This window comes from Apodemus sylvaticus, chromosome 5, assembly GCF_947179515.1.
Source record: "Apodemus sylvaticus chromosome 5, mApoSyl1.1, whole genome shotgun sequence".
Classification (NCBI taxonomy): Eukaryota; Metazoa; Chordata; class Mammalia; order Rodentia; family Muridae; genus Apodemus; species Apodemus sylvaticus.
In genome coordinates this window covers 79442915-79469985 of record NC_067476.1, presented here as the reverse complement: position 1 = coordinate 79469985, position 27071 = coordinate 79442915, and positions in this window count along the sequence as shown.

Here is a 27071-nt window from a genome sequence, read left to right as displayed (position 1 = left end):
CGGGGGTCCAGGCCCCAAAAGGCACAGGACTGACCCCAAGAACTGGGCGGCTTGGTGGGCCATCTGTGAGTCAACCCGCCCAGGTGATTGTTAGCAAAGCAGACTCTCCCGGCGCTTTCAGGGAGCGCGGGCGCACACGCCCGCCATCCTAGTCACCTGGCAAACCCAATTAACAGTCAAAGCCGTAGGGGAACTTTGCTCGGACCTTGGCCTCCCAGGCTTTTGCCTGGACTCAGGGACTGGGCGGCCAGGCTAACCTTGTGTGCGACAGCCCGGTTGGCAGATCGGCTGCCCAGCGGAGTGAGCGGAACACAGGGGAGGTCACAGTAGCATACACCATCGGCACTCCCTGGGAGTGCACACGGGCTCCATCTGCTCCACAGACACAATCTGGGGCAAGGCCTCAGGCAGAAGCCCTTAGCTCTACTCTCTCCGCTTCCGGATCCAGATCAGTCTAGGCAGCAGCATTACATCTCCAAGTCCTGCAAGTGGCTAGCTGGGCTTCCGGGCGGCCAGCTGGGAGAAGTCAGTGTGCTCCAGTGAATCCAGCGGGCCCCAGCGGGAGCCTTCGGGTGCCTGCTTTGGGATCTAAACAGCCTGGGCAGCAGCACACTGTCTACAAGCAGTGCAGGAGGTAAGCTGTGCACCAGAGGCCAACTGGGAAGGGGCAGCTTGCACTGGTGAGTCCAGCACTGACAAGATAAACTAACACCAGTGAGATCTAGATGGCAAAAGGCAAACGCAGGAACGTCACTAACAGAAATCAAGGCAATATGGCAACATCTGAACCCAATTCTCCTCTACCAACATGTCCTGGATACCCCATCACACCAGTAAAACAAGATTTGGATTTAAAATCACTGGTCATGATGCTGGTACAGGAACACATGAAGGTCATACATAAAGAAATTCAGGAGACAATGGATCAAAAGTTAGAAGCCCTTGCAAGGGAAACACAAAAATCATTGAAAGAAATCCAGGAGAATACAAAAGCCAACAAGGAGGAAATGCAAAAAACACTTAAAGAAATACAGGAGAACTTTGCTCAACAGGCTGAGGTCATGAAAGACGAAACACAAAAATCTCTTAAAGAAATACAGGAGAACTTTGATCAACAGGCTGAGCTCATGAAAGAGAAAACACAAAAATCTCTTAAAGAATTACAGGAAAACACTAACATGCAAGTGAAGGAGCTAAGCAAAACCATCCAGGATCTAAAATCAGAAGTAGAAACAACTAAGAAAACTCAAAGGGAGACAACTTTGGAGATAGAAAGCCTTGGGAAGAAATCAGGGGACAGAGATACAAATATCAACAACAGAATACAAGAGATAGAAGAAAGAATCTCAGATGCTGAAGATTCCATAGAAACCATGGACTCAACAGTTAAAGAAAATGCAAAATGCAAAAAGCTTGTAACCCAAAATATCCAGGAAATCCAGGACACAATGAGAAGACCAAACCTAAGGATTATAGGCATAGAGGAGAGTGAAGATTTACAACTTAAAGGGCCAGCAAATATCTTCAATAAAATTATGGAAGAAAACTTCCCTAACCTAAAGAGAGAGATGCCCATGAATATACAAGAAGCCTACAGAACTCCAAACAGACTGGACCAGAACAGAAATACTTCCCGTCACATAATAATCAAAACACCAAATGTTCTAAACAAAGAAAGAATACTAAAGGCAGTAAGAGAAAAAGGCCAAGTAACATATAAAGGAAGACCTATCAGAATCACAGCAGACTTTTCACCTGAGACTATGAAGGCTAGAAGGTCCTGGGCAGATCTCATGCAGACTCTAAGAGAACACAAATGCCAACCAAAACTACTATATCCAGCAAAACTCTCAATCACCATAGATGGAGAAACTAAGATATGTCATGACAAAACCAAGTTTACCCAATATCTATCCACAAACCCGGCCCTAAAAAGGATAATAGGAGGACAACACCAATACAAGGAGGGAAACTTCACCCTGGAAAAAGCAAGATAGTAACCTTTCATCAAACCCAAAAGAAGTTAAGCATTCAAATTTAAAAAATAACGTCAAAAATGATAGGAAGTAACAATCACTATTCCTTAATATCTCTTAACATCAATGGACTTAATGCCCCAATAAAAAGACACAGACTAACTGACTGGATACGTAAACAGGACCCTACATTTTGCTGCTTACAGGAAACACACCTCAGGGTCAAAGACAAACACTACCTTAGAGTAAAAGGCTGGAAGACAATTTTACAAGCAAATGGTCTCAGGAAACAAGCTGGAGTAGCCATTTTAATATCAGATAAAATTGACTTTCAACCCAAAGTCATCAAAAGAGACCCTGAGGGACACTTCTTGCTGGTCAAAGGAAAAATACAAAAAGAAGAACTGACAATCCTGAACATCTATGCCCCAAATGTAAGGGCACCCTCTTTTGTAAAAGAAACTTTATTAAAACTAAAAGCACACATTGCACCTAACACAATAATTGTGGGTGACTTCAACACTGCACTTTCCTCAATGGACCGATCAGGAAAACAGAAACTAAACAGGGACACAATGAAACTAATTGAAGCTTTGGACCAATTAGATTTAACAGATATATATAGAACATTCTATCCTAAAACAAAAGAATATACCTTTTTCTCAGCACCTCATGGTACCTTCTCCAAAATCGACCATATAATTGGTCACAAGACAGACCTCAACAAATATAAGAAGATCGAACTAATCCCATGCCTCCTATCTGATCACTATGGAGTAAAAGTGGTCTTCAATAGCAACAGAAACAACAGAAAGCCCACATACACGTGGAAACTGAACAATACTCTACTCAATGATACCTTGGTCAAGGAAGAAATAAAGAAAGAAATTAAAGACTTTTTAGAACACAATGAAAATGAAAACACAACATACCCAAATCTATGGGACACAATGAAAGCAGTGCTAAGAGGAAAACTCATAGCCCTGAGTGCCTCCAAAAAGAAAATGGAGAGAGCATACATTACCAGCTTAATGACACACCTGAAAGCCCTGGAACAAAAAGAAGCTATTTCACCCAGGAGGAGTAGAAGGCAGGAAATCATCAAACTCAGGGCCGAAATCAATCAAGTAGAAACAAAGAGAACCATACAAAAAATCAACAATACCAGGAGCTGGTTCTTTGAGAAAATCAACAAGATAGATAAACCCTTAGCCAGAATGACCAAAGGGCACAGAGAAAGTATCCAAATTAACAAACTTAGAAATGAAAAGGGAGATATAACAACGGAAACTGAGGAAATCCAAAAAATCATCAGATCCTACTACAAGAGCCTATACTCAACACAACTGGAGAATCTGGAGGAAATGGACAATTTCCTTGACAGATACCAAATACCAAAATTAAATCAGGACCAACTAGACCATCTAAACAGTCCCATAATGCCTAAAGAAATAGAAGGAGTCATAGAAAGTCTTCCAACCAAAAAAAGCACAGGACCAGATGGCTTCAGTGCAGAATTCTACCAGACCTTCAAAGAAGAGTTAACACCAATACTCTTCAAACTATTCCACAAAATAGAAACAGAAGGAACACTACCCAATTCCTTCTACGAAGCCACAATTACCCTGATACCAAAGCCACACAAAGATCCAACAAAGAAAGAGAACTTCAGACCAATTTCCCTTATGAACATCGATGCAAAAATACTCAATAAAATTCTTGCCAACCGAATCCAAGAACACATCAAAACGATCATCCACCATGATCAAGTAGGCTTTATCCCAGGAATGCAGGGTTGGTTCAATATACGGAAATCCATCAATACAATCCACTACATAAACAAACTCAAAGAACAAAACCACATGGTCATTTCATTGGATGCTGAAAAAGCATTTGACAAAATTCAGCATCCCTTCATGCTTAAAGTCTTGGAGAGAACAGGAATTCAAGGCCCATACCTAAACATAGTAAAAGCAATATACAGCAAACCGGTAGCCAGCATCAAACTAAATGGAGAGAAACTTGAAGCAATCCCACTGAAATCAGGGACCAGACAAGGCTGCCCCCTTTCTCCTTATCTTTTCAATATTGTACTTGAGGTACTAGCTCGGGCAATTCGACAACATAAGGAGGTCAAAGGGATACAAATTGGAAAGGAAGAAGTCAAACTATCATTATTTGCAGACGACATGATCGTCTACCTAAGTGACCCAAAGAACTCCACTAGAGAGCTCCTACAGCTGATAAACAACTTCAGCAAAGTGGCAGGTTATAAAGTCAACTCAAGCAAATCAGTGGCCTTCCTATACTCAAAGGATAAGCAGGCTGAGAAAGAAATTAGGGAAATGACCCCCTTCACAATAGCCACAAACAGTATAAAGTATCTGGGGGTGACTCTTACCAAACATGTGAAAGATCTGTATGACAAGAACTTCAAGACTCTGAAGAAGGAAATGGAAGAAGACCTCAAAAAATGGGAAAACCTCCCATGCTCATGGATCGGCAGAATCAATATAGTTAAAATGGCCATTTTGCCTAAAGCACTATACAGATTCAATGCAATACCCATCAAAATCCCAACTCAATTCTTCACAGAGCTAGAAAGAGCAATTATCAAATTCATCTGGAACAACAAAAAACCCAGGATAGCTAAAACTATTCTCAGCAACAAAAGGAAATCTGGGGGAATCAGTATCCCTGACCTCAAGCAATACTACAGAGCAATAGTGTTAAAAACTGCATGGTATTGGTACAGTGACAGGCAGGAGGATCAATGGAACAGGATTGAAGATCCAGAAATGAACCCACACACCTATGGCCACTTGATCCTCGACAAAGAGGCTGAAAACATCCAATGGAAAAAAGATAGCCTTTTCAACAAATGGTGCTGGTTCAACTGGAGGTCAGCATGCAGAAGAATGCGAATTGATCCATCCTTGTCTCCTTGTACTAAGCTCAAATCCAAATGGATCAAGGACCTCCACATAAAGCCAGACACTCTGAAGCTAATAGAAAAAAAACTGGGGAAGACCCTTGAGGACATCGGTACAGGGAGAAAGTTTCTGAACAGAACACCAATAGCGTATGCTCTAAGAGCAAGAATTGACAAATGGGACCTCATAAAATTACAAAGTTTCTGTAAGGCAAAGGACACCATCAAGAGGACAAATCGGCAACCAACAAATTGGGAAAAGATCTTCACCAATCCTACATCAGATAGAGGGCTAATATCCAATATATATAAAGAACTCAAGAAGTTAGACTCCAGAAAACCAAACAACCCTATTAAAAAATGGGGTACAGAGTTAAACAAAGAATTCTCACCTGAAGAACTTCGGATGGCGGAGAAGCATCTTAAAAAATGCTCAACTTCATTAGTCATTAGGGAAATGCAAATCAAAACAACCCTAAGATTTCATCTTACACCAGTCAGAATGGCTAAGATTAAAAATTCAGGAGACAGCAGGTGTTGGAGAGGGTGTGGAGAAAGAGGAACACTCCTCCACTGCTGGTGGGGTTGCAAATTGGTACAACCACTCTGGAAATCAGTCTGGCGGTTCCTCCGAAAACTGGGCACCTTACTTCCAGAAGATCCTGCTATACCACTCCTGGGCATATACCCAGAAGACTCCCCACCATGTAATAAGGATACATGTTCTACTATGTTCATAGCAGCCCTATTTGTAATTGCCAGATGCTGGAAAGAACCCAGGTATCCCTCAACAGAAGAGTGGATGCAAAAAATGTGGTATATCTACACAATGGAGTACTATTCAGCCATTAGAAACAATGAATTCATGAAATTCTTAGGCAAATGGATGGAGCTAGAGAATATCATACTAAGTGAGGTAACCCAGACTCAAAAGGTGAATCATGGTATGCACTCACTAATAAGTGGATATTAACCTAGAAAACTGGAATACCCAAAACATAATCCACACATCAAATGAGGTACAAGAAGAAAGGAGGAGTGGCCCCTGGTTCTGGAAAGACTCAGTGAAACAGTATTCAGCAAAACCAGAACGGGGAAGTGGGAAGGGGTGGGTGGGAGGACAGGGGAAGAGAAGGGGGCTTGCGGGACTTTCGGGGAGTGGGGGGGCTAGAAAAGGGGAAATCATTTGAAATGTAAATAAATTATATCGAATAATAAAAAAAAAAAAAAAAAAAGAAAATCTCCTTGGGTATTCATGAATTTCTATATTGTTCTTTCTTCAAAATAAATTCTTCAAAATGTGGTGTGTAAGGAAGAATGAAAAATGATAGACTTTCTCTGACAGAGTCGTAAAATATGCTTCCACTGTAAGAAAAATAATCCTGAAATTGGAATATCAGGTAAACCTTAGTCCAGACATTAACTGCTCAAAGGTGTGAACATCCACTTCCTACGGGCACACCTAAGAATTGTGTGTCCTTGATAATTAATGTGATCACCCATCTGACAGATGAGCTAAATACTGTGAAGGATACCCTTGGGATTGAAGAAAAGTACTGACACAAAAACTCTGAAAACTGCATATCCTTTCATTTACATCCATCCTCTGAGGTTAACCACTTGGAGATCAATTCTGGCTTATTCTCCTATCCAATTTAGTAAACCAGTGTGTTATATAAACAGCCTAATTTACTAAGCTCATTGTCCTCTAATCTATAAACCAGATCCAGGAATATTTTAGAGAAAGATCTATCCATTCCAATTGATTATATTTCGCACACTCATACTAATTTTATTCCTTGAAAATTTCTTCTTCCCAGTAGTAAACTGTGGCGGTAACTGTTGGTTACCAGATTGTCTTTTAAAAGGTATTCTTAAGAAACTATGTTCAGTATAGTCTTTCATTTTTCTGTAAGCAATTTGTGTTTTTTGATTCTGAACACAGGTAGATTCTTAGCCATGACATCTTGATTTTGGAACAGGTATTGACTTATTGACAATGACGAAAAAAACATGAGCCATAGATGGCTGTCTTTCCTGACCCAGTTTCTTCTGCTCTAAGATGGAGTGTGGCCAACTAAGTAATTTTGCCTGGGAGCATATGGCTTCTAAGGAATAGACTTAGGACCAACATTCGTACCTCCCCCACCCCATCAAACTGAGGACCAAAGCACACATCTGTTAGCTGTAGTAATGAAAAATGAAGCCTATCCTATGAGGCAGGGAACTATGATTAGATTTTTTTACTAGGCAAGATTAACCATCCCAAATGATCTTCCAATCTTAATTTACTTTTTTCTGTGTGACCTAAATCAAAACCTAAAATTATAAAAGAGAAATACATGAATCACAAAAATAAAAACAAAAGTATGGTGCTGTCATACAGTCTAGTCTAGTATTCAGATTTGCTTAATAATAAAAATAGCTGCAATTCAATGACTTTGGCGTGGACATTAATTATACTTTGTTGTATGGATTTGAAGGAAGAAAAGCTTTGGAATAGCACCTAAAGAAATTTAATTACTTTTTATTTCTTCTTAAGCTGATGAAAGCTGGTCTTTCTTACAATCGCAAAGCATTAAAAAACATTGAAAGATCGACTGAATGTTTTTTAATTTCATAAGTGTTAATTTTATGATATCCTAAAAAATTAAGTGTGTAAAATTTACATGCATTTAAAATTTTAAAAATCCTATGCATATTTTTAAAGCTTTTGAAAATGTCCAATTACCAAAATTTACTTTTAGCAAACATGATAAAACTATTATATAAATAATCATATTTAAATGAATGACTACTGTGGTGGTTTGAAAATGGTCCCTATAGATTCATAGAAAGTGACACTAATAAAATGGTCAGTTTTGTAGAAGTAAATGTAGCCTTGGCAGAGGAAGTTTTTCAATGGGGCTAAACATCGTGCTTTTGAATGCCAAAGCCAGGCCCAGTGCCAGTCTTCTGCTGCTTGCAGTTCTAGGATATAGAACTCTTTCTTACTCCTTCTGCAACACTATGTCTGCCCCATGCTTCCAGGCTCCCCTGATTATACCTCTGAACTGTAAACCATACCCCAATTAAGTGTTTTTCTTTATAAACCTTGATATGTTCATGGTGTCTTTACCCAGCAACATTAGCTTGCTATTAGGTCAATGATCACAATTATTACTTAGGTTCAAATTTTAAATGATTAATTGCTGTTGTACGAAACACATGATTATGAAAATGTTTTAAAAGTACTCAAATTTTATCATTTGAAACTTCCTTGAAGAGTCTAGAGGACACTAACATATAAGGAAACAATTTTGTTTCAAAACTAATCTACTAGTGCTGGTGTTTTAAAATATCAAGACCAAATGAATACTAAGAAAGATTTTAATTTGGCTTACAGTTACAGAGAATTATAGCCCTTAACTATGGAGGATGCATTGCAGCAGGATCAGGAAGGTGAATAATCACATTGCATCAGCATACTGTAAGCACATAGTAGGTATAGAGGCCAGATAGATGGATCACTCTGCTATAAATTATCAAAGTTGATACCCAGTGACAGGATGCTCTTCTTTCAATATCACTATGCCTCCTAGAGATTTCATTACCTCCACAAATACTGACACCAATGGAAATCTAGTGTTCAAAGAGTTGAGACAATGAGGAATATTATCATTGAACCCACAATGAAACAGGTTTACCAATAGTTTTAATTCACACATGAGGAAAATTGCAGTCAGTTAATCAATTTACTCCAGGTCAAATAAGTAACAGTTAGGAAAATGTATTTCACTGCAAGTGTGTCTGAATCTGAAATTCCATTAGCTAAATATTTAATGTCATTTTTAAAAGAAATTCTCTGAATATTTGCACAGTTCCCACTTCATCTTGATATTCTATGTTTATGAATAAGTCATTAATCTAATAATTGCATAATGATCTTTCAATCTTAATTTACTTTTTTGATTGACCTGATACTATCTACAATTTCCATCTCTGTTGCATCTAACATGTTCATCAAACATACTTCTCTAGGAACCACCTAGGATCCATTATACAGCCACCATTCACAAAGTCCCTTTTGTGCCCTACCCAAGTAACATCAAGCTAAGCCTACCACACATACTTCTCCATTGTCTGTTCCTGTACGTATACCTGACACTATACTTCAATGTACCATCCTCCAAACTGACAAATCTAGCTCAGTCCTCAAACTCAGAAATTCACCTTCCTATGCTTCCTGAGTGTTAGGATTAAAGATTTGCACTACCATACCAGACTAAACTGTTGGCTATTTACATTAAAAGGCTATATAATGCACTTTGATGTATCAATATACACATATAATTTACATAAAATTTTCTCCTCGTGGGTAACAAAACTTGTCTCTGAGGGCTGAAAGCAACCCCAATATAACCCTCCAATACCATATATGAGAGGCCCTCTTTTGAGTTGTTAGTCATTTTGAAAGAGAGTCCTAAAATATTCTAGATATGCCCATTGCCCTTGGCTTCCCCAAGAGACAACAAAGAAAAGGTCTTTATTGGTGAATAAAAACAGAGTAAAGCTCCACGAGGTGGAACTGACCAGAAGTCATCTTCTGAAGACTGTCTTTCATGGTAATTTAAGATGCTATAAAAGTTTCAAAAGGAAGTAAAGAAACATCATTTTGCTTATCTAGCTATGATGACTGTGGCTGTCCTTGCATTTGGGGCAAAAATTTTCAGAATTGAGATATCATCTTGGTGGATTTTTCCTTTGATGAATATGAAGTACTCATCCCTCATGAATATGAGAATATCATCTATCTTGGTAAAGTTTTGTTGAAAGTTTATTTTATTAGACATTAGAATGGCTACTCCAGGGAGGAGGGAACTGGGAGGGAGAAGAGTGGTAGAATGAAATAGGAAGGCAGAATCAGGTCAGATGAGAGACAGGAGAGATGCCTAGAATGCCAGGAGAATGTGAAATCTTCAGCTAACAACTGGGTGAAGGGTGATCTCTAGGAAATCCCAGAGACCTGAAATAGGAAAAGTTTCTAGGAGCCAATGCTGATGGACTGAAAAGCCATAGCCAAGAATGATACCCAGTGGAAGGATAGGGACAATAATCTACCCACAAAACTTTTGACCCAAACTTTTCCTGTTCAAAGGAAATGCAAGGATGAAACAGGTACTAAAGGAAAGGCCAACCAATAATAGGCCCAATTCGAACCTCATACCACAGACAAACACTAATTATTATTAATGATACTTGTCTATGTTTGCAGACAGGAGACTAGTATAACTGTCCTCTGAGGGTCTTTACCCAGAAGTAGACTGAAACAGAAGCACATACCCGTAGCTGACTATTAGATTGAGATTGGGGAGACTTATGGAAGAGTTGACGGGAATGATTGAAGGCCCAGAAATAAATGGAAACTCCAAAGGACAATCTATAGAGTCATCCATCCTGGACCCATGGGAGCTCTCAGAATATGAGCTACCAACCAAAGAACATACACTGTCTGGCATATATAGTAGATAGCTCAGTCTTCATGGTTTCCCTGTCTGGCCTCAGTGGGAGAAGATACACCTAATCTGGAAAAGATTTGATGTGCTGGAGTAGGGGATTACATGAGGGGGTGGGTGCATTCCATTCTCTCAGAAGAGATGAGAAGGTGTTATGTATTTGGTCTAATGCTTATGTTAACTGAGTCCCAAAAATTGCATGATATTCTGGATGTAAGATGCCTAGACTCCCTGTCCCCAATTTCTTTGGATTGGCAAATAAAGATTCTGGCAGCCAGTGTCTAGGCAGGGAGAGAGAGGTGGTATTTTAGGATTTGCAGACAAGGGGAACAAGGGACAAAGAAGGAGAGAGAACCACTGTGTCAGAAAAGGAGGAAGGACCAGGCCTGAGAGGTGGAGTAGAGAGAGATCATACCATTTATGTAAGACTCAGGGAAGTGGGGGAAGGAGTAGAGATAGGATCCAGGGCAGCAAAGATGGAATATAGATTGTACTAAGTAATAACGTAGGAATATTGAAGGGGAGTTGTTAACCATATGGAGGTTTTGCAGTAGCCCAGCCTCTGAGATGCTTAAGGAATATGAAAATATAAGTATCCATGCATGTTTCTTTCTTTTGGGAACCGAAATATTGGAGTATGTAGAGAGGAATGTGTCCTGCCTGAGCCAGGAAGATTTGAGTAGGGTTAATTGGCAGAAGGGATTGTGGTAGGGACTGTGTGAGGGAGGGACAGGAAGGGTGAGCAGTGTTTGGGATGTAAATAAATAAATTCATTAAAAACATAAAAGAGAAAATGGAAGTCTACGATTTTGATATAATAAATGACACACATATTAGTGATATTTGAGATATTCCAATATAATTTTACTTCCAATTCATTTCCATTAAAAGCTGTTAAATACTGTGATTAAATAAAACATGTTTTATGTAATATTTGTAAGAAAATATTAAAATATCAGAAAGAGCTTTACATTTGAATATTCTCAACATTTTAATAATCTATGGTCAAAGCCTCTTTGCAAAGTTTTTATAATATTTTTCTTTTTATATTTTCATTAAAGGTGTCATAGGGTGGCAAAATTACTGAGAATCACAGAGTAGTCTTTAAAAAGCAGACATGTGGATACAAGTTATGATGGTTTGGATAGGCACGGCTCCCATAGGATCATAGGTTGGAATGCTTAGTCCTTAGGAAAAGGCATTTGCTGAGAATGCTTAAGATGTGTGTAAATATTGGAGTGTGTGCTGTGCTTAGATGAAGTGTGTCCCTGGAGATGGACTTTATGGTTTCAAAAGCCTGAGTCAGACCCAGTGTAGAACTCTTAGCTACAGAAACTTTGTAATTTTATGAGGTCTCTTTTGTCAATTCTTAATCTTAGAGCATAAGCTATTAGGGTTCCACTCAAGGCTCTTTCATACTTTCTTTTCTATTAGATTTAGTGTATCTGGTTTTATGTGGAGTCCTTGCTCCATTTGGACTTGAGCTTTGTACAAAGGATCAATTTGTATTCTTCTGCATGCTAACTGCCAGTTTAGCCAGCACCATTTGTTGAAAAGGCGATCTGTTTTCCACTGGATGGTTTTAGCTCCTTTATCGAAGATCAAGTGACCATAAGTGTGTGAGCTCATTTCTGAGACTTCAGTTCTGTTCCAGTGATCTACCTTCCTGTCACTGTGCCTATACCATGCAGTTTCTATCACTATTACTTTGTAGTACTGCTTGAGGTCTGGGATACTGATTCCCCCAGAAGTTCTTTTATTGTTGATAATAGTTTTATCTATCCTGGGTATTTATTATTCCAGATGAATTTGAGAAATGTTCTTTCTAACTGAATGAAGAATTTAGTTGGAATTTTGCTGGGGATTGCATTGAATCTGTATATTGCTTTTGGCAAGATGGCCATTTTTACTATATTAATCCTGCCCATCTGTGAGCATGGCATATCTTTCCATTTTCAGAGGTCTTCAAATTCTTGCTTCAGAGACTTGAAATTCTTGTCATACAGATCTTTCACTTATTTGATTAGAGTCACAACAAGACACTTTATATTGTTTGTGACTATTGTGAAGGGTATCATTTCCATCATTTCTTTCTCAGCCTGTTCATACTTTGAGTACAGAAAAGCTACTGATTTGAGTTAATTTTATATCTGGCCACTTTGCTGAAGTTGTTTATCAGCTGTAGGACTTCTCTGGTGGAGTTTTTCGGGTCGCTTAAGTATACTATCATTTCATCTGCAAATAGTGATAATTTGACTTCTTCATTTTCAATTTGTATCCCTTTGACCTTCTTTTGTTGTATAATTTCTCTGGCTAGGATTTTGAATACTATATTGAACAGGTAGGGAGAGAGGATGGCCTTGTTGGACATTAAAGGGAGGCAAAGGAAGGAGAGGCCCTTCATCCTGAGAAGGCTAGATGCCTAAGAACAGGGAAATGCCAGGACAGGGAAGCAGGAGTGGGTGGATGGTCGAGCAAGCAGAGGGGAATGGATTAGGAGATTTTAGGTGGGGGTGGGGGGAAGCAGGAAAGGGAACAACATTTGAAATATAAAGAATATATCTAAAAAAAAAAAACCTCTCAGGTATTTCTTCAGCATCATGTCTGCCTGTGGGATGTCATGCTCCCCACAAGACGATAATAGTCTAAACTTCTGAAACTGTAAGCCAACAACAAGTAAATGTTTTCCTTTATCATAGTGGCCATGTTCATGGAGTCTCTTCACAGCAATAGAATTGTGACTGAGACACAAATTTAGCAACTGATACTCTTCTGTGTGAATGTTGTAATTTATTCAAAGAGAATTTGTATGTCAAAATAGGTTCAAAAGCTCTCTATCTTTACCTTGGATATAGTAAAGAATTGAGAAAGGTACTATTTAAAGAACTAATTTGCTCAGAAAAGTGCAAGGCCATGTAAAATCATAGGCAGAAGGCTTCTAGTACAATCAGAAAATAGATTCTACCACAAATAGAATGGAAAAAGCCTTGGCCCTGCAATACACTTTTAAAATCATTAAAATATATAAATTTATATCATTATAATTAAAATATATAAATATAATTAAATAAATAAACACTTCATATAAAATTACATATTATATGTAATGTAATTAGGTATACAAAATAATATAAAATATATATGTATATATAATTAAAATTAAAAAATCCACATAAAACTATTAAAAATGGCTAGTGATAAAAACTTGCAATCATGGGAATTAAAGAGATTAATTCATACTTAAGAAATTTTTTTATTCTTGCATATGCCTGTATTTCTATTTGAAGCAAAATTAGGGAGCTTACTACCACCTATAATGGATCTAAATTTACTCGGGTGTATACATATACATATACACACATACACACACACAGAAACACACTCACACACAAACATACACCTTACAAATCAAAAATAAATAGCATTAATAATATAAAGTAGTATTTTGATGTAACAGCTATATAGTAAGGTCAAGAACATTTTCTTTATAATAGTTTTGATCATGGTTTCCCCCTCCATTAACCTCACAGATTCTCCTGATCTTCATACTCATTCAAATCCACAACTTCCTTCTTTTATTTCATTTAAAAATAAACAGGCAACTAAAAAGTAAACAAACAAGATCAAGACAAAAATGAGCAAGAAAATTTAAATAGTCAAGGAAAACCACAAGAAACACATACAGATGCACAGACACATGCATTTACACACAAAAATCTCATTAACACACACACATATATATACACACTATAAAACCATAATGTATATGCAAAATACCTAGAGTAAAAAATACTCAGGACAATCAATATGAGACAAAAAAACCCTTCAAAACTATAATTGATTTCATTTTGTCTTGGTCATTCTATGCTGGGTACAGAGTATGTCCTTAAGTGTACTTTGTGTTCCTAGGGATACTCCATTGGAGAAAACTGTTTTTTGTTTTGTTTGTTGTTGTTATTGTTGTTGTTTCCTTTTACATGTCATTATCCCAGTGCAGGCCTTGTGCATGGTGCCTCACTCTTTGTAAGTTCATATGTCTATCAGTCCTGGTGTATCTAGAAGTCCTCCTTTTCTTGGTATCATCCATTTCTATGACTATTAAGCTTTGTCCACAACTTTTTCTGAAGAGGTAACTGATCCCTACATTGAGGGGTTTGAAGAAAAAAATCCCATACAGGACAGAAAGTTTCAATGTTCTCAGTTTCTGAATTTTTCAGCTGTGGTTTTCTGCATTTGTTTGTATCTACTGCAGAAGAAAGTTTCTATGATGGTGGCTGCGTAAAACACTGTTGTATAAGTATGTAAAATGTTGTTAGAAGACATTTTATGAACATAGTAGAACATGTATCCTTACTACATGGTGGGGAGTCTTCTGGGTATATTCCCAGGAGTGGTATAGCAGGATCTTCTGGAAGTGAGGTGCCCAGTTTTCGGAGGAACCGCCAGACTGATTTCCAGAGTGGTTGTACCAATTTGCAACCCCACCAGCAGTGGAGGAGTGTTCCTCTTTCTCCACACCCTCTCCAACACCTGCTGTCTCCTGAATTTTTAATCTTAGCCATTCTGACTGGTGTAAGATGAAATCTTAGGGTTGTTTTGATTTGCATTTCCCTAGTGACTAATGAAGTTGAGCATTTTTTAAGATGCTTCTCCGCCATCCGAAGTTCTTCAGGTGAGAATTCTTTGTTTAACTCTGTACCCCATTTTTAATAGGGTTGTTTGGTTTTCTGGAGTCTAACTTCTTGAGTTCTTTATATATATTGGATATTAGCCCTCTATCTGATGTAGGATTGGTGAAGATCTTTTCCCAATTTGTTGGTTGCCGATTTGTCCTCTTGATGGTGTCCTTTGCCTTACAGAAACTTTGTAATTTAATGAGGTCCCATTTGTCAATTCTTGCTCTTAGAGCATACGCTATTGGTGTTCTGTTCAGAAACTTTCTCCCTGTACCGATGTCCTCAAGGGTCTTCCCCAGTTTCTTTTCTATTAGCTTCAGAGTGTCTGGCTTTATGTGGAGGTCCTTGATCCTTTTGGATTTGAGCTTAGTACAAGGAGACAAGGATGGATCAATTCGCATTCTTCTGCATGCTGACCTCCAGTTGAACCAGCACCATTTGTTGAAAAGGCTATCTTTTTTCCATTGGATGTTTTCAGTCTCTTTGTCGAGGAGCAAGTGGCCATAGGTGTGTGGGTTCATTTCTGGATCTTCAATCCTGTTCCATTGATCCTCCTGCCTGTCACTGTACCAATACCATGCAGTTTTTAACACTATTGCTCTGTAGTATTGCTTGAGGTCAGGGATACTGATTCCCCCAGATATTCTTTTGTTGCTGAGAATAGTTTTAGCTATCCTGGGTTTTTTGTTGTTCCACATGAATTTGATAATTGCTCTTTCTAACTCAGTGAAGAATTGAGTTGTGATTTTGATGGGTATTGCATTGAATCTGTATAGTGCTTTAGGCAAAATGGCCATTTTAACTATTTTGATTCTACTGATCCATGAGCATGGGAGGTTTTCCCATTTTTTGAGGTCTTCTTCCATTTCCTTCTTCAGAGTCTTGAAGTTCTTGTCATACAGATCTTTCACATGTTTGGTAAGAGTCACCCCAAGATACTTTATACTGTTTGTGGCTATTGTGAAGGGGGTCATTTCCCTAATTTCTTTCTCAGCCTGCTTATCCTTTGAGTATAGGAAGGCCACTGATTTGCTGGAGTTGATTTTATAACCTGCCACTTTGCTGAAGTTGTTTATCAGCTGTAGGAGCTCTCTAGTGGAGTTCTTTGGGTCACTTAGGTAGACGATCATGTCGTCTGCAAATAATGATAGTTTGACTTCTTCCTTTCCAATTTGCATCCCTTTGACCTCCTTATGTTGTCGAATTGCCCGAGCTAGTACCTCAAGTACAATATTGAAAAGATAAGGAGAAAGGGGGCAGCCTTGTCTGGTCCCTGATTTCAGTGGGATTGCTTCAAGTTTCTCTCCATTTAGTTTGATGCTGGCTACCGGTTTGCTGTATATTGCTTTTACTATGTTTAGGTATGGGCCTTGAATTCCTGTTCTCTCCAAGACTTTAAGCATGAAGGGATGCTGAATTTTGTCAAATGCTTTTTCAGCATCCAATGAAATGACCATGTGGTTTTGTTCTTTGAGTTTGGAAAGAATCCAGGTATCCCTCAACAGAAGAGTGGATGCAAAAAAATGTGGTATATCTACACAATGGAGTACTATTCAGCCATTAGAAACAATGAATTCATGAAATTCTTAGGCAAATGGATGGAGCTAGAGAATATCATACTAAGTGAGGTAACCCAGACTCAAAAGGTGAATCATGGTATGAATTCACTATTAAGTGGATATTAACCCAGAAAACTGGAATACCCAAAACACAATCCACACATCAAATGAGGTACAAGAAGAAAGGAGGAGTGGCCCCTGGTTCTGGAAAGACTGAGTGAAACAGTACTCAGCAAAACCAGAACGGGGAAGTGGGAAGGGGTGGATGGGAGGACAGCGGAAGAGAAGGGGGCTTACGGGACTTTCGGGGAGTGGGGGGGCTAGAAAAGGGGAAGTCATTTGAAATGTAAATAAATTATATCGAATAAAAAAATACAAAAAAATGAAGACATTTTATTACCACATACTTTTAGCACAACAGTATTTGTTTTGCCCCCAGATTTATAGCTTATCTAGTCACCTGTTTTTTATTTCCCAAGCTGCATTAAATGTGAGTTCCATTTCATGGACTAGGCAATAATTACAATCAGACAGTGCCTGAATACTCTCATAAGTTTGTCCCAACGTTGCACCAGCATATCACAAGCAGGTTATCATTGTGGAATGAAGGTTTTGTAGGATTGAATTTTGCCTTTCTCCTTTGATACTTATACATGAATTTTCAGTACAATAAGCATTAATCCTTATGCTCTGGTTAAGAACCATATTTGTCCACATTCAACGAGTTATATAGGTGTTATAATCAGGAAGAAGACTTTGCTTTCAGTTGGCAATAGCCTGAGTTGTTTGGGGGTTTCCATGGTGCTCTACTGACCTACAAAATCTGATTGAGACGTAACAATCGCCTGGCACTGGAAGTTTTAGTTGATGTTGCAAGAATCTAGTTGGAGCTTTGTTTCTCCTGTTATCTGGAAATTCCATTTTCTTTCATAGATCAATAGATGGATAACTAGATAACTGGATAGATAGATAGATAGATAGATAGATAGATAGATAGATAGATAGATAGACAAAAAGACAGACAGATAGATAGAGATAGAGATAGATATAGAGACAGAGACAGAGATAGAGATAGAGATAGAGATAGAGATAGAGATAGAAACAGATAGCTATAGATAGAAACAGAAATATATATATATATAAAAATTTATAAAATATATATGTAAGACACCTTTATTATAGTATGTTTTCATATAACCCCTCAGACGGCCATGAGTTACTGTTGCCCATTTTTACTAAATTTATCCTACTAATACATATGCACAGGAAATATTTCTCTCTTGTGATATCTTCTTCATTTTCTTTTTTCTGTTTTTTATATAAGTCTTTCATTTGCTTAATTAGAGCAATCCAAAATTTTTAAGGCTATTATGAGTTATTACCATCCTGAATGATTTCACAGTGCATTTGTCACCTGTGTATAGGAAGGGTACTGATTTAGAATTGTTAACTTTGTACCTTATTATTTTGTTTAACATGTTTATCAGCCATAGAAGTTCTTGACTTAGATTTTATTGTCATTTATATATAAAATGCTCATCTGTGGATTATGATACCTTCAAGCCTTCCCATTTTATTTGTATTCCCCTTCATCTTCTCCAGTTGTCTTGTTTTTCTGGGTAATATAACAGTAAAATATATATGTAGAGAGGTATTAAAATCACTTATAGACTGTAATCTAATAACCCAAAAATGGCTGTCTAAATACAGAAGGTTCCAGATTCAGTAATTATTCAGTCCATGAGGCTGGATGGCTTAGATTTTCTTCAGTTTATGTTAGAATTCTAAAGAAACAATTTCCAATGCTAGTGGAGGAATGGTCTTGCTAGTGAGTAAAGGAAGATGTAGGCAGTGAGATAGAACTTTCCTCTTCCTTGTCTTTAATGTAGGCTTCCAGAAGAAGGGGCGGCTCAGATTGGAAGAAGATTTTTCCACTTCAAAATATCTGGGTAAAGGATGTGTCTTCCTACTTCAATGATTCATATTAAATATGGATCTTTCTAATGCAAATATACCAATTATAAAAAAATCCCTAATAGTTGTGCCTAGCCAATTTTGAATTTTAGTTAATTCTAGACATAGACAACTTGACAACAAAGAATAGCCAGAGATATATATTTCTTAAATAACATGGACAGTTCATTTTGAAGCTCCCTGAAGGGGTTTGCAGTCCCATAGGAGTAACACTAATATGAAACAACCAGTTTCATGTGTACCAAAGAGTACACATGAAGAGAACCATGGTTCCAGCCACATGGGTAGCAGAGGGTAGCCTGTTTGGACATCAATGGACATGGACCTGTGTGACATCTACTAACCAAAATTACAAAGTAATTATTATTATTATTATTATTATCATCATTATTATTAATTTTTATTTACATTTCAAATGTTATCCCTTTTCCTGGTTTTTCCCTCTGCCCAGAAAACTGCCTAGCCCATCTCACCTCCCTGTTCACTAAACCACCCACATTCACCTCCCTGTCCCGCATTCCCCTACACTGAGGCATCAAGCCTTCTCAGGACCAAGGGCCTCTCCTCCCTTTGATGTTCAACAAGTCTATACTCTGCTACATATGCAGCTGGATCCATGGGTCCCACCATGTGTACTCTTTGGTTGTTGGTTTAGTCCCTGGGAGTTCTGGGGGTACATGAAATTCTTAGGCAGATTGATGGAACTAGAAAATATCATCCTGAGTGAGGTTGCCCAATCATAAAAGAATACACATGGCATACACTCACTGATAAGTGGATATTAGTCCAATAAAACAAGATTTTATAAGGCTAGAAATAGTGGGATAAAGCTCTTATCATTATCAAGTGGCTCATAAATTACTGTATTGTCATCTTCTAAATTGTGATATAACTGATACATAAATCTAATTGATTGATTAAGCTTTAAGAGTTTTGTTTAACTTGGTTACTAGAGTGTGGGTCCACTGATGGCAGAGAAGGAACACAGCTGAGATGCTGTGGGAGCTATATGGGAGAGAATAGCTTGGTAGTGGCGAGAAAGGCACCAAGTAGGACTAGCCAGGACATGGTGCTGAGGCCTGGCAGGTCAAGAGAGTTGGTGGTATCCTTTTTAATATTTTCAGTAACAGGGGAATGCCAGGACAGGGAAGCAGTAGTTGTTGGGTTAGTGAGCAGGAGGAGGGGGACTAAGGGGACATAGGATATGGGGTTTTCAGAGGGGAAGCATGGAAAAGGGATAACATTTTAGATGTAAATAAAGAAAATATATAATAAAAAATAAGAAAGCTCTCATTTAAAATGTGAGATAAGAAAAGACAAAGAAAAGCAATTAAAACAAATGACAGAATGTTGATAAAGAGAAACAAATGAGAGGATAAGAAGTTGGCCTCAAGTACTTAATATCAAGAAAAGGAAACAAGCAAACCAGCAACAACAGACCACACAGCAGTGGCACTAATAGATTGTGTATTTGACAACCTAGCACCCAGTCTGTGTCACTGTTTAGTGAGTTAACACAACCCTCAGAAATACTTCCAATCCTCAGAAATGTAAGAAAAATATTATAGGCTGGATGTTACTAAAAGTGGTCTAGAAGAATAAGAAACAGCCAAGTTTTCAAAGATGAATACTCATTATTATACCATAACTATCGTATCATCATTAGGAGAATTGTAGGGAGTAGGTAACAAGCACTATATAGGAGAAAAGTCAAAAGGCATTAGCTGGACCGAGTTATGTTTGAGAGACAGGCAGTGAATATATAGTTAATTATCAATGCTGATAACATCAAGATAGACATAAGGATTCTATGTAGAACATATTAAATTCTGCATTACATGAATTCAAATGTTGAAAATGTTGCAGATATGATCTCCTAAGTCAAATCATTGAAGATAGAATTCTTTTTATATCTGAGTCTGTCTTTTTTAATTGGTTATTTTAGCTATTTACATTTCAAATGTTATCCCACTTCTTAGTTTCCCTTCCACAAACCACTTATTTCATTCCCCTTTCCTTGCTTTTATGAGGGTGCTCTCCTACCCATACACCCATGCCCATCTTACTGCCATAGCATTCCCCTACACTGGGGCATCAAGTCTTCACAGGACCAAGGGCTTCCCCTCCCATTAATGCCAGCTAAGGCAATTCTCTGCTACATAAGCTCCTCCTAGAGCCATGGGTACCTCCATGTGTATTCTTTGGTTGGTGGTTTAGTCCTTGGGAGCTCTGGTGTATGGGGATTGTTTGGATGATATTGTTGTTCTTTTTCTCCATTGGAGTCCATACCCCCAGTCTGCTGGTTATTTGGGAGTATCCCTATCTATATTGGTCAGACTCTGGCAGAGTCTTTTAGGGGACAACCATACAAGGCTTTTGTCAGCAAGCCCTTCTTGCATCAGCAATAATGTCTATGTTTGTTGTCTGCAGATGGGATGAATCCCTAGGTGATGCAGTCTCTGGATGTCTTTTCCTTCACTCTCTGCTCCCCTTTTTTTCCCTGCATTTAATTTAGCCCAAAACATCATGTTTATCACACAAGTAATGAAACTATAGTTAATAATCAATGCTGATAAAATCAAAATAGACATGAGAATTCTATGTAGACCATACTAAATTGTGCAGTAGATGAGTACAAGCGTCAAAATGTTGCAGATATTATCTCCTGAGTCAAATCATGGAGGATGGATTTTTTTCTTTCAAATTCCTTCTATGATTATTTAATAAAAGTTGGTTCTGGTTCTTTGCTCTTTGGACCAGACAGGCAACACCAGGTACACAGTAATATCCCAAGTTTAGCATCACTCTGGACACAGCAAACTCTGTATCTAGAGCCTGGGCAACTCTGCAGGCCACCTGTGTACCAGCCCTGTCCTGGGCCATTTGCCCCATAGAGAGATCTGTACTTGGAAAGGGTCCTTGCAGCATCTGCCATCTTTGCTCCCAGATTGACCAGACAGGCAACACCAGGTACAAAGAGGCAAACCAAGTATAACATTGCTTGGGGCAAGGCACACCAGGGCTTCAACAGCATCCAAAGGTAGGGCAGGCCATGAACATAATGGGCCAGGGGAACCTCAGTCATCCAGAGGTGAGGAAATAGCCTTACAGGCTCACAGGAGGTTCAAACACTGGTCAGTGAGAACAGGACCAACTAACACCAGGGAAAACCAGATGGCAAAAGGCAAACTTAGGAACTTTACTAACAGAAATCAAGGCAATATGGCAGCATCTGAACCCAAGTCTCAGACAACAGCAAGTGCTGGATACCCCAACACACCAGAAAAACAAGATCTGAATTTAAAATCACATATCATGATGCTATTAGAGGATTTCAAGAAGGACATAAATAAATCTCTTAAAGAAACACAGGAGAACATGAATCAAAAGATACAAGCCCTTGCAAAGGAAACACAAAAGTCATTTAAAGAAATTCAGGAGAATATGGGTGAACAGATAGAACCCAATAAGAGTAAATGCAAAAATCACTTAAAGAAATACAGGAGAACTTGGGTCAATAGGCAGAAGCCATGAAAGAGAAAACACAAAAACCTCTTAAAGAATTACTGGAAAACACAAACAGGTGAAGGAACTGAGTAAAACCATCCAGGATCTAAAAACAGAAGTAAAACAACTAAGAAATCACAAAGGGGGACAACGTTGGCTATAGAAAACCTTGGGAAGAAATCAGAGGACATAGATGCAAATATTAAAAACAGAATACAAGAGACAGAAGAAAGAATCTAAGATGCCGAAGATACCATAGAAAGCATTGACTCAATAGTCAAAGGAAATGCAAAATGAAAATCTTGTAACCCTAGGAAATCCAGGACAATGAGAAGAGCAAACCTAAGGATTATAGGTATAGATGAGAGTGAAGATTCACAACTTAAAGGGCAAGCAAATATCTTCAACAAAATTATGGAAGAAAACTTCCCTAACCTAAAGAGAAAGATGCTCATGAACATATAAGAAGCCTACAGAACTCAAAACTGACTGGACCAGAACAGAAAAAAATAATCAATACCCCATGTGTACTAAACAAAGAAATGATATTAAAGCCAGTAAGAGAAAAAGGCCAAGTAACAAATAAAGGAAGACCTATCAGAATTACACCAGACTTCTCACCAAGACCATGAAAGCTAGAAGATCCTGGGCAGATCTCATGCAGATTCTAAGAGAACCCAAATGCCAGCCAAGACTACTATGCCCAGCAAAACTCTCAATCAATATAGATGGAGAAACAAAGGTATTCTATGATAAAACAAAATTTATACAATATCTTTCCACAAACCTAGTCCTACAAAGGATAATATGTGGAAAACACCAATACAAGGAGGGAAGCTACACCCTGGACAAAAGCAAGATAAAAACCTTCTTTCATCAAAGCCAAAAGAAGATAAACACTCAAACACAAAAGGAACATCAAAAATAATAGGAAGTAATAATCACTATTCCTTAATATCTCTTAACATCAATGGAATCAATTCCCCAATTAAAAAGACATAGACTAACAGAATGGATAAGGAAACAGGACCCTACATTTTGCTGAGTACAGGAAATACACCTCAGTGTCAAAGACAAACACTACTTCAGAGTAAAAGGCTGGAAAACAAATTTACAAGCAAATGGTCTCAGGAAACAAGCTGGAGTAGCCATTCTAATATCAGATAAAATTGACTTTTAACCTAAATCCATCAAAAAAGACACAGAAGGACACTTCTTCCTAGTCAAAGGAATAATCCACGAAGAAGAACTCTCTATTCTGAACATCTATGCTCCAAATGCAAGGGCACCTCATTTGTAAAGGAAACTTTACTAAAGCTCAAAGCACACATTGCACCTAACACAATAATTGTGGGTTACTTCAACATCCCACTCTCCTCAATGGACTGATCAGGAAAACAGAAACTAAACAGGAACACAGTGAAACTAATTGAAGCTTTGGATCAATTGGATTTAAAAGATATATAGAGAACATTTCATCCCAAAGCAAAAGGATATACCTTTTTCTCAGCACCTCATGGTACCTTCTCCAAAATTGATTATATAATTGGTCACAAGACAGACCTCAACAAATATAAGAAATAATCCCTTGCCTCCTATCAGATCACTATGGAGTAAGAGTGGTCTTCAATAGCAATAAAAACAACAGAAAACCCACATACACATGGAAGCCGAACAATACTCTCCTCAATGATATCTTTGTCAAGGAAAAAAAAATAAAGAAATCAAAGACTTTTTAGAATTTAATGAAAATGAAGGCACAACATGCCCAAATCTATGGGACACAATGAAAGCAGTGCTAAGAGGAAAACTCATAGCCCTGAGTGCCTCCAAAAAGAAAATGAAGAGAGCATGCACTAGAAGTTTAATGGCACATCTGAAAGCCCTGGAACAAAAAGAAGCCAATTCACCCAGGAGGAGAAGAAGACAGGAAATCATCAAACTCAGGGCTGCAATCAATCAAGTAGAAGAATCAACAAAACCAGGAGCTGGTTCTTTGAAAAAATCAATAAGATGGATAAACACTTAGCCAGATTAACCAAAGGGCACAGAGACAGTATCCAAATCAATCCAAAATAACAACAGAAACTGAGGAAATTCAAAATATTATCAGATCCTACTACGAAAGCCTATACTCAACACAACTGGAGAATCTGGAGGAAATGGACAATTTCTTAGATATCAAATATGAAAATTAAATCAGGATCAAATAGATCATTTATACAGTCCCATAACCCCTAAAGAAATAGAAGTGGTCACTGAAAGTCTTCCAACCAACAAAAGCACAGGACCAGATGGTTTTAGTGCAGAATTCTATGATACCTTCAAAGAAGAGTTAACACCAATACTCTTCAAACTATTCCACAAAATAGAAACAGAAGGAACCCTACCAAATTAGTTCTATGAAGCTACAATTACGCTGATACCAAAACCACCCAAATATCCAACAAAGAGAACTTCCGACCAATTTCCCTAATGAATATTGATGCAAAAATACTCAATAAAATTCTTCCCAATGATTCCAAGAACACATCAAAATGATCACTTACCATGATCAAGGAGGCTTCATCCCAGAGATGCAGAGATGGTTCAATATATGGAAATCCATCAATAAAATGCACTATAAAAAATTAAAAGAAAAAAAACACACGTTCATTTCATTAAATCCTATTAAAGTATTTGACAAAATTCAGCATTCTTTCATGCTAAAAGTCTTGGAAAGAACAGAAATTCAAGGCCCATACTTAAACATAATAAAAGCTATATATGGCACATCAGTAGCCCACATCAAAATAAATGAAGAGAAACTTGAAAGAAATCCACTAAAATTAGGGACTAGGCAAGCTGCCTCCTCTCTCCATATCTTTTCAAAATAGTACTTGAAGTTCTAGCTAGAGCAATTAGACAACTTAAGGTGGTCAAAGTGATACAAATTGGAAAGGAAAAAGTCAAACTATCACTATTTGCAGATGATATGATAGTATACTTAAGTGACCCCAAAACTCCCCTAGAGAACTCCTACAGAAACAATTTCAGAAAAGTGGCTGGTTATAAAATCAACTCAAGCAAATCAGTCTTCCTATACTCAAATGATTAGCAGGCTGAGAAAGAGATTAGGGAAATGATACCCTTCACAATAGCCACAGACAATATGAAGTATCTTGGTGTGACTCTACCCAAACAAGAGAAAGATCTGTATGACAAGAACTTCAAGTCTCTGAAGAAGAAACTTGAAGAAGGCACACAGAAAATGTAAAAAATCATCCATGCTCATGGATTGGCAGGATTAATATAGTAAAAATGGCCATCTTGCCAAAAGCAATATACAGATTCAAGGCAATCCCCATCAAAATCCCAACTCAGTTCTTCATAGTGTTAGAAAGAGTAATTCTCAAATTCATCTGGAATAACAAAAAACAAAAAGAAAAACAAAAACAGGATAGCTAAAACTATTCTCAACAGTAAAAGAACTTCTGGGGAAATCATTATCCCAAACCTCAAGCAGTACTACAGAGCAATAGTGTTATAAACTGCATGGTATTGGTACGGTGACAGGCAGGTAGATCAATGGAATAGAATTGAAGACCCAGAAATGAACCCACCCACCTATGGTCACTTGATCTTCAACAAAGGAGCTAAAACCATCCAGTGAAGAAAAGATAGCCTTTTCAACAAATCATGCTAGTTCAACTGGAGGTCAGCATGCAGAAGAATGAAAATTGATCCATCTGCTTCTACTACGCTCAACTCCAAATGGATCAAGAACCTCCACATAAAACCAGAAGTACTGAAACTAATTGAAAAGAAACTGGGGAAGAGCATTGAGTACATGGGCACAGGGGAAATTTTCCTAAACAGAACACTAATAGCTTATGCTCTAAGATCAAGGATTGACAAATGGGACCTCATAAAATTACAAAGTTTCTGTAAGGCAAAAGACACTGTCAATCAGACAAAAGGGCAATCAACAAATAGGGAAAATATCTTTACCAACCATACATCCAACAGAGGGCTAATATCCAATATAGCTATACAGAGAATCACAGACACACACACACACACACACACACACACACACACACACACACACACACAAAGAAAAAAGAAAAAAATACCAAATCCAGAAAATGTGGTCTATTTACATAATGAAATACTAATCAGCAAATAAAAACAATGATTTCATGAAATTCTTAGGCAAATGATTGGAACTAGAAAATATAATCCTAAGTGAGGCAACCCAATCACAAAATAACACACATCGAATGCAGTCACTGGTAAGTCAATATTAGCCCAGAAGCTCTAAATACCCAAGACACAATTAATATATCAAATGATTCCCAAGAAGAAAGAAGGAGAGGGCCCTGGTCCTGGAAAGGCTTGATTCTGTACATATCTGTGTCTTGTACCTTTCCTTGGGCTCTTTTCATTCTGTTTGTGCTGCCTTATTCCAATGTGTTAGTCTTTTTTTTTTTTTTACTTCATTATTATCCCTTAGAAGCCTGCTTGCCTTTAAACTAGAGACACAAATTGTTGGGATTTACCAGGACAGAAAATGAGAGGGGTTTGATCGGTGAATGGGCAGAGGGAAGAAGGCTTATGGGACTTATGGGGAGGGGGGAACTGGGAAAGGGGAAATGATTTGGAATGTAAACAAAGAATGTAGAAAATAATAAATAAATAAATAAATAAATAAATAAATAAATAAATAAATGAAAATAAATAAATAAATAAATTGAAAAACAGTTGCTTCTGAATGGTGTCATGGTACCTTCTCCAAAATCAATTATATAATTGGTCACAAGACAGACCTCAACAAATATAAGAAGATCGAACTAATCCCATGCCTCCTATCAGATCACTATGGTATAAGAGTGGTTTTCAATAGCAACAACAACAACAAAAAAAAAGCCCACATGCATATGGAGGTTGAACAACACTCTACTCAATGACAC